The 12283-nt window shown below is 39.7% G+C and overlaps 1 protein-coding gene across 3 annotated transcripts in view; it reads left to right on the top strand.

Annotated features, from left to right (window-relative positions):
* The window catches only part of NTRK2 (neurotrophic receptor tyrosine kinase 2), a 277184-nt gene that overhangs the window by 130408 nt on the left and 134493 nt on the right, over positions 1-12283 (top strand). The window lies entirely within an intron of this gene.

Here is a 12283-nt window from a genome sequence, read left to right as displayed (position 1 = left end):
ATCCTATTTACATATGGGTTTACAGGATCAGAGCTTATGTGCTTCACAATCACACAGCTGGTGGGTTCTGTTTTGGAGACTGCTTAGATAATATGGTCCTTTAAAATAGATGTATAGAATATTGACTACTTGGGTGCTAGGAGAAACCATGCTGATTTTTAAAAAAAATAACTTTGAAAGAAAAATCAATAATATGGTTTGAAGATTTGAATGCCATTGTGTCACTGTGAGGTTGCACAGTGGTTTCCTGAAAGACTATATAGAGGTAGAAAAAACAAGTTAAGAAGGTTGAAACAATTATGTCATAACTCAAGCCCAAGTTTTGCCCTTTTTGCACAGGCATCTCATAGTTCCCCCTGGATTTCATTGCAGGAGTTGGAATTTGGCAGATTCAGATTTTTCATGATAAATGGTCATTCATGTCTGTGAAATGTACAGTCCCAGATTTCCCTTCGGGAAGGACTGTAGATCCCTGAACATTTTACCAAATCAGCTTAATATGGTCATGGGAAATGACTAATTTTTCTTAAAGTTGGCATGGTGACTGTGTCAGATAGCATATTTTACACAGATGCTTTCTCAGTAAAATGTGCTATTGCAGACAACATAATGGAGCTTCATCATCCAAAAGAAATGAGCCTGATGAAAGGCCCATTCATATATTTTAAAAGGTTTTATATATAACTTTCTACTATTGTAATTCAAAGGGATATTGTCCATATTAGTTTAGATCCAAAATATACGGTGGCTTTTTTTTTTTTTAAAAAGGGAGGATCAGAGGGGTAATAAAATGTTATATGTATAGAAATGTTTTAATGAAGTGAAAATGAGTGAAAAGTGTTAGGGTTTTGCCATGCAATATTTTGCTGTAGGGCTTGTCCCAAACTCAAAAGAAATGTACCATCTAGGGAGGAGAATGAAAAAGTGAAACAGACAAGAAACAAAAGTGAAACTGACCATTTACATTGTCCAAGATGAGTGAAGAAAGTAAACAAGCAGGATAAGTAGTAAAAAGAGATTTAAACTTTTTCAGTTATTTAAAGTTTAATAATCCAAGATGGCGGTAGAAAGACAAGCAATGATTCCTTTTATATATATATGAATTATATCTTAATAGTTATTTCTTTTAAAAAGTAGGTTTTTATAAAGAAAAATTATGAGAGGGGATTAGACACAAACATAAACTGCACACATTCAAAATTTTTACCAGTACATGTTATATGAATAATTGTTTTTGATAGTGCCATTTAATTTCTTCATTTTGAACATAGTGCAAGAATAAACTGTCAAGTTCATAGATTTTTTTTTTTGGTTTAATTCCCTATTGTTGAATATAGGGAAGGAATGAAATATCATCACTGTCCATGTACAGTAACTGATGCTTTATTCCTACATTGTGTTAATAATCACAAGGATTAATAGGCTGTAGCTCAAATACACACACACACAGAGCAAATCTTGCAGTTCTGAGTTTGGCAGTATTTCGTGTCATAGGACTACCGAATTGGGCCCAAAAAGTCAAAAACTTCTAAGCTTAGATGTTCAGATTATTCTGATGAAAGACCTTTTGAGGCAAAAATTTGTTAATTGTTAAAGTAAATAAAATATACATAAATTGCTAATGCAAATGTATTGGAACTGGGGCGCTGAAGCTGAGAAAACATTTTGGAGTCATGATAGTAAAAAAAATTAGTTTTCCTTAAGGTTTACCATTCAAACTTTTAGCATCCACATTGTCAGATAAACTCTTTAATGACCAAGACGATGGAATATTGGTGATGTGCACAAACAAACAGAGAGCAGAGTGTTTAAAAAAATGCAATCCATCCCAAAATATAAAGCTGCATTTAAAAATCCTATAAGGATTGCAAGAAATGGATAAAGACTTTGCTTCTAAACTTCACAAAATACCTCAACAAACAAATAAACAAACAAAACATAGAAAGGCAATTTGAAACAGGAGAGGAAATGCTTTTGCGTTAGATCTAATGATTGATCACAAGTTGATGCTGCCTTTGGTATGAATAACTTGCTGTGCTAGCTGCAAAGTAGCTGCATAAAATTAACTTGCTTGTTAGGCTGGTACCTCCCCTGTAACCCACTACTTTACCTTATTTTGGTGATTCAGCCCTTGTTCTCATAGCCCCCAATGATTTCATTGTGCCTGCATGCTTCATGATCGTAAACTTTACATACAATTCCAGTTATAAGCAACAACCTTAATCAATACAGTCTTAGTTAAAACCTCAGATAGAGTGCATTGCAGTAATGCAACCTCAAGATGGATAAGTGTGGCAAGACCTATCTCTAGAAGAATAGGTCACATCATCTATTTCCATTCTTTCTTGCCAAATGAAGATGATACAAATCACTCATGGGAGTTACTGTTGTCTGTGCATCCAGAAGCAACAGAGGATTCAATATGATGCCTGTGTTGTGATCCTGAGTAACCAAAAAGCAGGCATACCCTTCTATCAAGGGAGCTGATAAAATTTCCAATATTTGTTCTGATGAAATGAAGATGTAGAGATGAGTATCATGATCCACGCCTCAGGCCATATTTTCTCACTGACCCGCCTAATAGCCCCTATTAAATATAAAGGGTGAAACTCCTTGGGGACAGATGAGCAATTTCTCAGAAATACTTTGGAATGACTCAAGAAAGTAAGGAGCATAACTTCGTTCAAGAGGAGCTCCATCTACCCCTGCAAGGGTTAGCAGATTTATTAACACAGCCTCATTCTCCAGAGCATTGAGGCCAATGACAGATCTGTATGAATCAGCATGGAGACTTCATCCATTTCCAAGAGGAGGTCAGGACCCCTTGCTTACTTCAACCCTTCCTGCCCTTCTTCAGTAGCTAAGAGGGTGAGCCATGTCTGCACTTCCCTATAGGATTATGCCTAGCCAATATGCAGAGGAATGAGAGGGAGATTCACTCAGGTTCTCTTGTACTAAACACCTAGCAACTGCTGAGACAATTCCATGGACACACACGCACACACACACACACACACACACACACACACACACACATACATACATACTATGTTCTATTCAGACCTGTATATTTTTATAAACACAAAATGTAAATTAGATTGAATTAATGGGTCTGAACTTCAAACCAGTTCATGTTGCCTGACATACGAGTGATAAAATAGAAACGTGAAGGGAAAACTCTTAATTCTATTCTCTGATGGTCTGCGCACGTTGGCTTGCAACTGGGCATATCAACAGAGGACCAGTCCCTAGTGAAATCAATGGAAGACTTCCATTGGCTACTGTGGGCTGTTGGACACGATTGCTCAATGTATTGAATGGTTTTCCAGTCAGGTGCACTATATATGAAGAGAGATCCTGTTCTATGGGCCTAATTTCCCTCTTCATTATACCTTTTGTTAAACCAGAAGTAACTTCACTGCAATCTATGGCGTTACATCTGTGATATAATTTAGAGGTACGGTACTTGGATTATGCACTCCTTCGGGGCAGGGACCATCTTTTTGCTCTGTGTTTTTTACAGGGCCTAGCACAATGAGATCCTGGTCTGTGACTAAGGCTCCCCAGGCTAGTGCCGTACAAATAATTAATAATACATCAGTGCAACTGACAGGACAATCAGACCTGTATTGACTAAATTAATAAATTTGTCAGTCCTCGCTCTTTTTCTAACAGCCAGCCCTAAACCTGAAAAAAATATGAATGGATGATCAATGATCTCTACCTTTTATTTTGGAGGGAGGAAGAGGAGGATTTTCTTAATTTTTTCTTCTCTAATTTTTAATATATTGGTCATAAGAAAAGTGAAGAAACCGACCAAGAAATGCAGACATCACTGATTCAAGGTCCATTTGTGTAAAAGAATACTAATCAAAATCAGGTAAGTTCAGATAGCTCTGCAGTAAGTTCCTAGATCATTTCCTGCATAGAATAACATGGCAGTTATTTCATATAAATTTCTTGAAGTGGAATATTCTCAGGCCAGTCGTCTTCTCGTGTGTACTAATGCAGTCATTGCTTCTCATACATCAGCATGGGTTCCCCGTTGAAAGTTCCCATAGCCTATTTTAGGCAAAGAGTTCTCAATCATTTTGTTAGGATGGCATAAAAATCGTGTTTCTTTCTCTGGAAAGAAATGTTCATGTGTAATTGTATTTTTTCCCTTTGAAGAGGATCCCAGCTTTCCATCCCTTATCTCCTTTTCATATGTTTGTATGAATAAACCTGTACTCTTGCCATAAAAATGTAATGCTTTGAAATCGTGGCTGAATTGTTGCTTTTTATCAGGACTATGTAGCCTTTTAACTTGCAGATGTTGAAATCCGCTCTCCTAGGAGACCCCATTTCCAAATATAGTGATTTGAGGTGACGTGTGGTTTAGGGATCTATAACTTTTACCTCTGCCTTACTGGTCTGAATTCCACCAAGGATGGAAGTGACTGAAACTTCTAGTTATCTGATGGCTCTTTGCTAGCCTGTGTGATATTGTTTGGATCATGAATGATCTCAAGTGGACAGGTGTTCATGCCAGAAAAGGGTATCTCACTGGGAGTCTGGCTAGAAAGGTCAGGGACTGTATAGGCATGGAGATTGAATTATCCTGTCATCCCTCTAACTACTAATGGTTTGAATGCCTCAAGGAGAGGTAGTGTAGCAAGCTAGACTGCATAAGGGAATCTCAGAAAAATGTTAAAACTTTTCCTTTCTGGGACACACGGGTCTTGTCTGAGCTATGATTTCAACAAAAATTAGGCTTCTGTAAGACATATTTGCTTAATGGAGGTTTCAGATATAATTTTGCCCCATGATATCCACAGTAAGGAACACCATATGCATATTGAAGTTCCTTTTGCAAAGAGTCTGGTCAGATCCCTGTCTGGCTTATTTAGTGACCTCAGTGCCATGGCTCAGGCTCCTGGCTGTGTCAAGCAACATTTCATAAAATAAACCAACAGAATTTATTTGTCTATGATTTTGTCATCAGAGTTATTGACACAAAGGAATTGTGTCTGCCTGTGTGGTCCTGGCTGCAGTCTGATCCTTGTCTGGCTCACTAAGAGCATGTCTGTGCTGCAGTGAAACACCCATGGCTGGCCTGCATCAGCTGACTTGGGCTCACAGGCTCGGGCTGTGGGGCTTTAAAATTGCAGTGTAGACAACTGGGCTTGGGCTAGAGCCTGGAGACCCCGTAAGGGAAAAGGATCCCAGAGCCCATGCTCCATCCTGAGCCTAAACATCTACACTGTAACTTTATAGCCCCAAAGCCCAAGCCCTACTAGCCTGAATCAGCTGATGTGGGCCAGCTGAGGGTGTTTTATTGCAGTGTATATGTACCCTTAATTTCCTCTGCCTCCGGGCTCTGGAGAGGGATGTCTCTGTGCAGTATCAGTGAGTGTCCCCTCCTGAATAAAATATATCCACTCTCACTTACTGATCTGAAATTTTCTTCACTTCCTTGCACTTTGTCATCATTTACACTTGTGCTAAGTGGCTGTAAAATTGAACACAAAGGGGATGCTAACAAAATCAAGCAAATTAATTTTAAATTGAAGCTTGTGTTTCATTCAGACTGGAAATAAAGTGTAAATGCTGAGAGTAATTAGCCTTTGGAACAATTTGTCAAGATACGTGGTGGATTTGTCCTTATTGACAATTTTTAAATCAAGATTGGATGTTTTCCCTAAAAGATCTGCTCCAGGAATTATTTTGGGAAAGTTCTGTGGCCTGTGTTATGCACAAGATCAGACTAAATGATCAAAAAGGTACTCTCTGGCCTTAGAATCTGTTAATCTTTTTTTGCAGTGTTCACTCAATACTAGTCAAAACCTTTACAACATTATAAAAGGATTTTAATTTAATTTTAGTTTGATTTTTTTGCTGCGTAAAAAATCATTTAGAGAAGTTTTTCAGTTCATTTGTAAAATAGTGATTTATGCACATTTTAAAATGTGTTTGTTTAAACAAATTAAAGGACCTAGTAAACCAGTTCCATTCTGGGCTGTTAGGTGATGAATTTATATGGTATACATTATAGTGTATATATCTGTTCAGAAGACACTGTTGAACTCAAAGACCATAACTACTTTGGTCTGATTTGTAAATCTATGTTTACTATTATATTGATTATTACTATGCAAGTTATTGTGGTGAACACAAATATGGTTTTTATGAAAAACTATTACTGAGTATGAACAGTAATTCATTTTCTAACAATAATTGCTGTTTCAAAAAAAGCCAAAATGGCATAACTTGCAACATAAAATATCAAAAAATTGCATCAGTCCCATTCTTGAAATTAAGTTTTGCTTTATTTATAGGAACATAAAGTGGCATCTGTTTTGTTATCCTCTTTAAAATGTCGATAGATGTGTTAATCTCTCTATCTTCATTCTCCTATATGACAATTTTTCAGCCCAGGAGTAGATTTTTGCAAACAAATTGCGAACTTTTGGAAAAATTCTTCAGACAAGATCCTCAGCTGGTGTAAACTGACATAGTTCCATTGACTTTTTAGTTGGGTTGCAACACTATACAGAAGTTGAGAATATGGCCCCTGGTATGTGAAGAGTTGATACAGTTTTGTGGGCAGGGCTCCCGTGGTTTAAATCTGACCCCTTCTTCCCATAGAAAACTTACAGGAAGGGAAAACCATCCATGAATTAGCACTTGTAGAGTTCTTGATGCATTCTTGTAAGCAATGCAGGATTAGTGACAGCATGGAATGGTGTAGTGGGAGCAACCTGCAAAACCTAGAGTACGCAAGGAGTCATGGGGAATGCAAAGTACCACCCTTTAGAACCTGGCACATCCCCAGGGATAATTGGTTCCTCTCTGTTAGTTGCTGGATTCCATTCCCCCAGGAAGGAGCCTAAAGAAGCCTTGATGCCATTGCTACTTCCTCCCAGACCTCCTCCTCCTCCTCCTCCTCCTAAGTCTGTGTGTTCAGGCTCAGAGCCTTATTTAAAGCTTTTTGCAAGGAGCACATGCCCAGGCATGCTCCCAGCACTGCAGAGGCATGGGTTTCAGAGAGGGTGTAGCATGTTGCATTGCCTCTATTTAACCCCCATCACTCTGGTGTCATGGGTTTCTTTTTCACCCCTCTTTACTCATTCTGCTCCTGTGTGCCTTAGAGTGGAGAGGTGAGTAGAACCTATTGACCTGAGGGCACAACTTGAATTCACAGACAAGTGAAAACCACATCCCCTAGTAAAGGCCTGTTCTACAGTCCCCACATGTGCGTAACTCCCACTGGAGCCCATGGTAATTGTGTGAATGAAAGAGCAGTGAAGGATTAGGCTTTTGCTAATCTTTACAGTTCTAGCCAGTGCCGTTTTAAGAACCTGGATAGATAGCTGGATAGATGACACAGATTATACATCACTGGTGCTATGCGCCAAATCATCTAGTCTTTAATCCCCATTCTGGCAAAACTCCCAATGAAGTGGATAGAAGTGTTGCCTGGGCATGAAGAAAGTAGGAATTTCAGGGTTTAATCCTATATTAATTTCTCAGCAAGAAAGAAGGATGGATTTTATGGATTTTCACTTAAACATTATGTAGACGTGAAACTGACACTCTTTATAACTGTGATACAAATATCTGTAATTACCTTTTGGCACTGTATTTTTGGAATAATATAGATCCATTATTTTAACCCATTTCTAACATAATTCATGTATAATCATATATTTGAGATGTTCCCTTTCACCGGCACAGCAATATAAAACTTTGTTTACCAAAAGTATATAATCACGCTTAATAAAAAGAGCGTGGGTCTGATTCTGCTATCATTTATGCTGATTTAGACCTTTGTGATTCTTGATTTACGTTCGGGGTAGGAGAATCGGGCACTTCACATACATTCTTTCCATGTCACTGTTTTCTTTCATGCAGCTTCACACTCAATTTTTTGTTTCATTTTTCCTTCCTTCCTCTCTCCTAAAACTATTTTATTTGCAATTTGGATTAATAAGCAATTTTTGAATGAAAAATGGTGTACATGAAATATAACAATGTGTTTGGTGCAAAGGATAACTTGGCTAAAAAAATGCTCAGAAAATTCATGTACCATAGTAAAATAATCCGTGAAAATTGGCCCTTTTCCAAGATTGAATCAAATGATTAAAATCCTAGAATTTTGAATTTTTTTTTTTAATTCATTATACGTTTGTTGGCCTCTGTCACTAGTGTGTGCCTACGTGGCAATGTCCATGCACTAAAATGTGGTGGGCATGTGGAAGTATGGTATTTGTGTACATACACACAGAATTGCATGCCTAGTTTATGTGGAAATACATGGGCACATCTTCTGAAATCTATCCCTCTGAGACTCATACTGAGTTTGTAGGTAGCCGTTACAGTTTTAAATCTTGAACTGAGGCAAGTGAAAAGAAGGTTTGTGATCTTGTACAGTCTGGTATGATTGTCAGGCTCTGCAGCTTGTTATTGCAGGTCAGTACAGAGATGCACTAGTTGGGGAAGTTAGCACTGTGTTTTTGTTTCTGTCAGTGCTAATGCTCTCATGATAAATCAAATTCACATACCACTACAAAAATATTGTGTTGCTGTATTAGATTACCAACCTTTAAGGGCTGAGACTAAGATCATGTTAGCATCTTCTTCACCAGTTCCTGCTTGTCAATGTGTATGTCTACACACGGAGGTGGGGATGCGATTGCCGGTTGGAGGAGAGACAGTTGCTCTAGCTCTCATCAAGCTACCACGCAAAAATGGTAGCACAGGCAGCAGCTTGGGCTAGCCACCCAAGTATGTACCCACAGGGTCCAGGAGGGTTTGTACATGGGGCTGCTAGTCTCTCCTGCCACTGCCCATGCTGCCATGGCTATGCTGCTACTGTTAGTGCTCTAGCTTACTGAGAGCTAGTAGGACTATGTCTTCTCAAGCTGGGAATCACCCCGACAGATCTAGTCGTGCACATACACAGTATTTGCATTTCCATGTGAATGTGGTCTGTTTGATTAATGTGTTTCTAAGAAACGGCCATGATCAGACCTTTGGTAGAAGAGGCAGTGATGGAATACTTAAACAGATAAAATTCCATTAATGTATATTACAATTATTTAATGTTTTTTTGCATCAGCCCAAGAGGCCCCACTCAGGATCATGACCTATTGTGCTAGGTGCTGTGCAGGATGACAGGAAGAGATGGTCCTGCCCCAAAGAGCTTACATTCTAAGAAGCAATTTGAAAGAGACAGAGAAGAGGAAGGATGCTGGACAAAGTTGGGGAGAAGTTGATATTGGCAGTTGATCAGGGAGGGAGCTGTACAGCTCTTTAGAAAGAAAGAGGACATTTTCAGAGCCAAGAGAACCAAGTGGGAGAAGTTGGCATAGCCATGGGACTCTTGCCAAAGGTATCGAGCCGCATGGGAGTAATTGTAAAAGTATTTCACAAAACATTTTGAGAAATGAAAAATTGTTCCATTTTGAGCCCTGAAAAATGGAAACAATGAAATTCTAAAATGTTTCAGGACATTCTTTCTGTTTTCTGATCATCTCTAGTTAAAAATCAGAGGCCATTGGAATCTTGACCGTGTTACGGCTGCCATCATACCGGTACATCTGGGGCAGCTGACTGTAGCACGAGTGAGATTTTTTGGAAGTGAGGAGAGATGTGGTCGGAATGGGTCTGAGAGGAGCTGAAAGATGGTGTGGTGGGGGAGAAGTTGGCTCCAAACAGCAACAGCGAGGGTGAAGTAGATCACCATTATGGCTTGATTCTTTGAACTTATCATTCAGTGTTGTGGCTCACAGCACTGGGCCAGCCCATGGAAATAGGCTGAAGTTAAGTGAAAATGAAGGGACAAAGCAAATTTAAAAACTTTTATTGAAGTTAATGTTTAAAATCAAGTTTACACAAGTTAAGAAGGAAGGTACTGTACATCTGGGGTCAGGCTTGAGTTATGAGAGATTACAAGTATCGGTTACAAGGTTCACAAGATACATACGTAGTACATAAGCAGCATAGACCTAGATTGGGGTCCGGGAGTTTTTAAAGCGTCAGTGAATAAGTGATCTTGGGTATGCCACCCATAGAATGTATTTAGAGTCCAAGTCACTATTGGTGTAGCAAATAGGTACATGGGTGGGGTGCGTCCCTTGGTTCATCAGGGAGGGAAGTGGGTTATTTCCCTGACCAGCATTCTTGTTTATTCGTACTGACGGTGTCCCGTGATGTGCTCCAGGTGGATGTCTCTGGACCACCTGATCGTGTCGGACACCATGAGCTGTCTCATGAGACAGGCAGAGCGCCAACCGACTCTGCACGCTCTCAGCACCAGCTTGTTGTGGGGGTCCCACACACCCAGGGCTCCCACGACCAGGACATGGATCTGGACGTCGTAGCCCTGGGCCTCAGGGTGTCAGCCAGTGGGGTGTATTTCAACGACTTATGCCCGCAAATCAGCTGGAATAATTTTCAGATCTGCATTTGCAGAGCATTTTCAGGGTGTGATGACTCCATTGTAAGTGAGCACTGTGCTTGTGGAAACAAGAAATATGACTCTCTGAGCCAATCCCACTTTATTTTTTATCCTGGGGCATATAGGGTGGAATACTTGTCCAAACATTGCAGACAAAAAAAGCATTAGAATTCTTTTTTTAAACAGAGACCAAAAATATTTACTGGGGCATGATCTAAATGCCACACTGAAGCAAGTATTGTTTATTTGTCTGTTCGGTTTCTTGCAAAATCACAGAAGCACCAGCTGCCGGTGTGAGTTTTGAGTATTGGAGGGTAATGATGATACAGGTCACCCGTGGGACGATGGAGAGGTGATTCCCATGGCTACCTTGTGGAACTCTGCAGCCATTCAGGATTGCTGTACACAAGGAAATGTTTTCAGAATTGAGGCTGTTGCAGGCTGACAGAAATTTCTATGCAGGGAACTCATCACTGATGTAGAAAGTAAATCTATAGTTTCTGAGTACTCTAGGGAGAACACTTGTACAGGAAGCCACTGAAATGGCTACTGCAGCAGAGACAGAAAAGGAACCAGTTTCACTACTGCTAAGTAATTTAACATAAACTGGGATAAAATATTATCATTTATTGCTGCTTTAACTCTTTTAGTGGGATGGTATTTAATAAATCATATCCTCATTGTAAACAATGCAAATATGAACTGGTTTATTAGTATGGCTCACTTCGTGACAATTGATATGAGACCTTCAGCACAGTAAGGTTTAAACAGAAATCCTAAATAAAATAAAAACACACAACTATGAACTAATGAGGTCTCCAGTGCTGTGAGATACATTTTATTTACCTTAGAAGGATCAGGCTCCAGTCATTTGTGACTTTGCTTATGCTGTCCTTCCCAGCCTCTGGAAACAGAGGCCCTGATTCTCCTCTCTCTCCACCAGAGCATACCAGTAGTGGCTCTGTTGGACTTGTGGAACTATATCTGTGAATAACTAGCGGAAGTGATAGGTAAATCAGGTTTGAGTATAGTAATTTGACCACAGTCCCGTGGTCTCTCAGTATAAAATATAAAATAACTAAAGATAGCTACTGTTTTAAAGAAAAATCTAAGGGTAGATCTGACACGTATGATTTTAGTTGCTGGTTTCAGAAAACGGTTTGGAAAGCCAGCTTGTAAGTGGCCGGGGAGCTAGCAAACAGGAGCAGCTAATGGGAGTTTTGCAAGGGAGTTTAGAGACCGTGCGTGAGAGCCAGATACATCTAATAACATTATCTAAACTTAGGCCAAAACTCCACCCCCAGCCCCAAAGAAAAAACGAACAAAGCACACATAAGGAACAAACAAACAAAAAACTCTACAAGAGTAACAATATTGGTGGCAGAATTCCAGCAGCAGAGTTTCCAGTTTATTGCATTGAGTGCAGCATGGGTGATTATCTGCCTTGTGGTCAGGTGTCATAAGTGTGTGTTCAGTGCAAGCAACTCATGGCCCTCACAAACTGAATTCAGGCTCTTGAGACCAGAGTGAACTGGATGAGCTAAAGGAGACAGAGAGGTATATAGACAAAACTTTCTGGGACACGGTAGAGCAGTCCAACCCCAGAATGACAGCCTCTGTGCTGTTGAGGAGGATGGAAGTCTCAGGAAGTAGAACATCAAGCTGGAGCTGAGGGACCCATAGTTGAGACCCTCCTTCCAGCTTATGTCACACTGAGGATATCCCTCTGGGGGAGGGAACCCCAGTTATTGTGAAGAGATAGGTAATAGTAAGGGGGGATTTGATTATTAAAATATAGGTAGTTGGGTTTGTGATGACTGGGTGAACCGCATGGTGAATCGT

This window comes from Caretta caretta, chromosome 5 (genome assembly GCF_965140235.1).
Source record: "Caretta caretta isolate rCarCar2 chromosome 5, rCarCar1.hap1, whole genome shotgun sequence".
Classification (NCBI taxonomy): domain Eukaryota; kingdom Metazoa; phylum Chordata; order Testudines; family Cheloniidae; genus Caretta; species Caretta caretta.
This window is presented reverse-complemented; position numbering and strand designations above follow the sequence as displayed.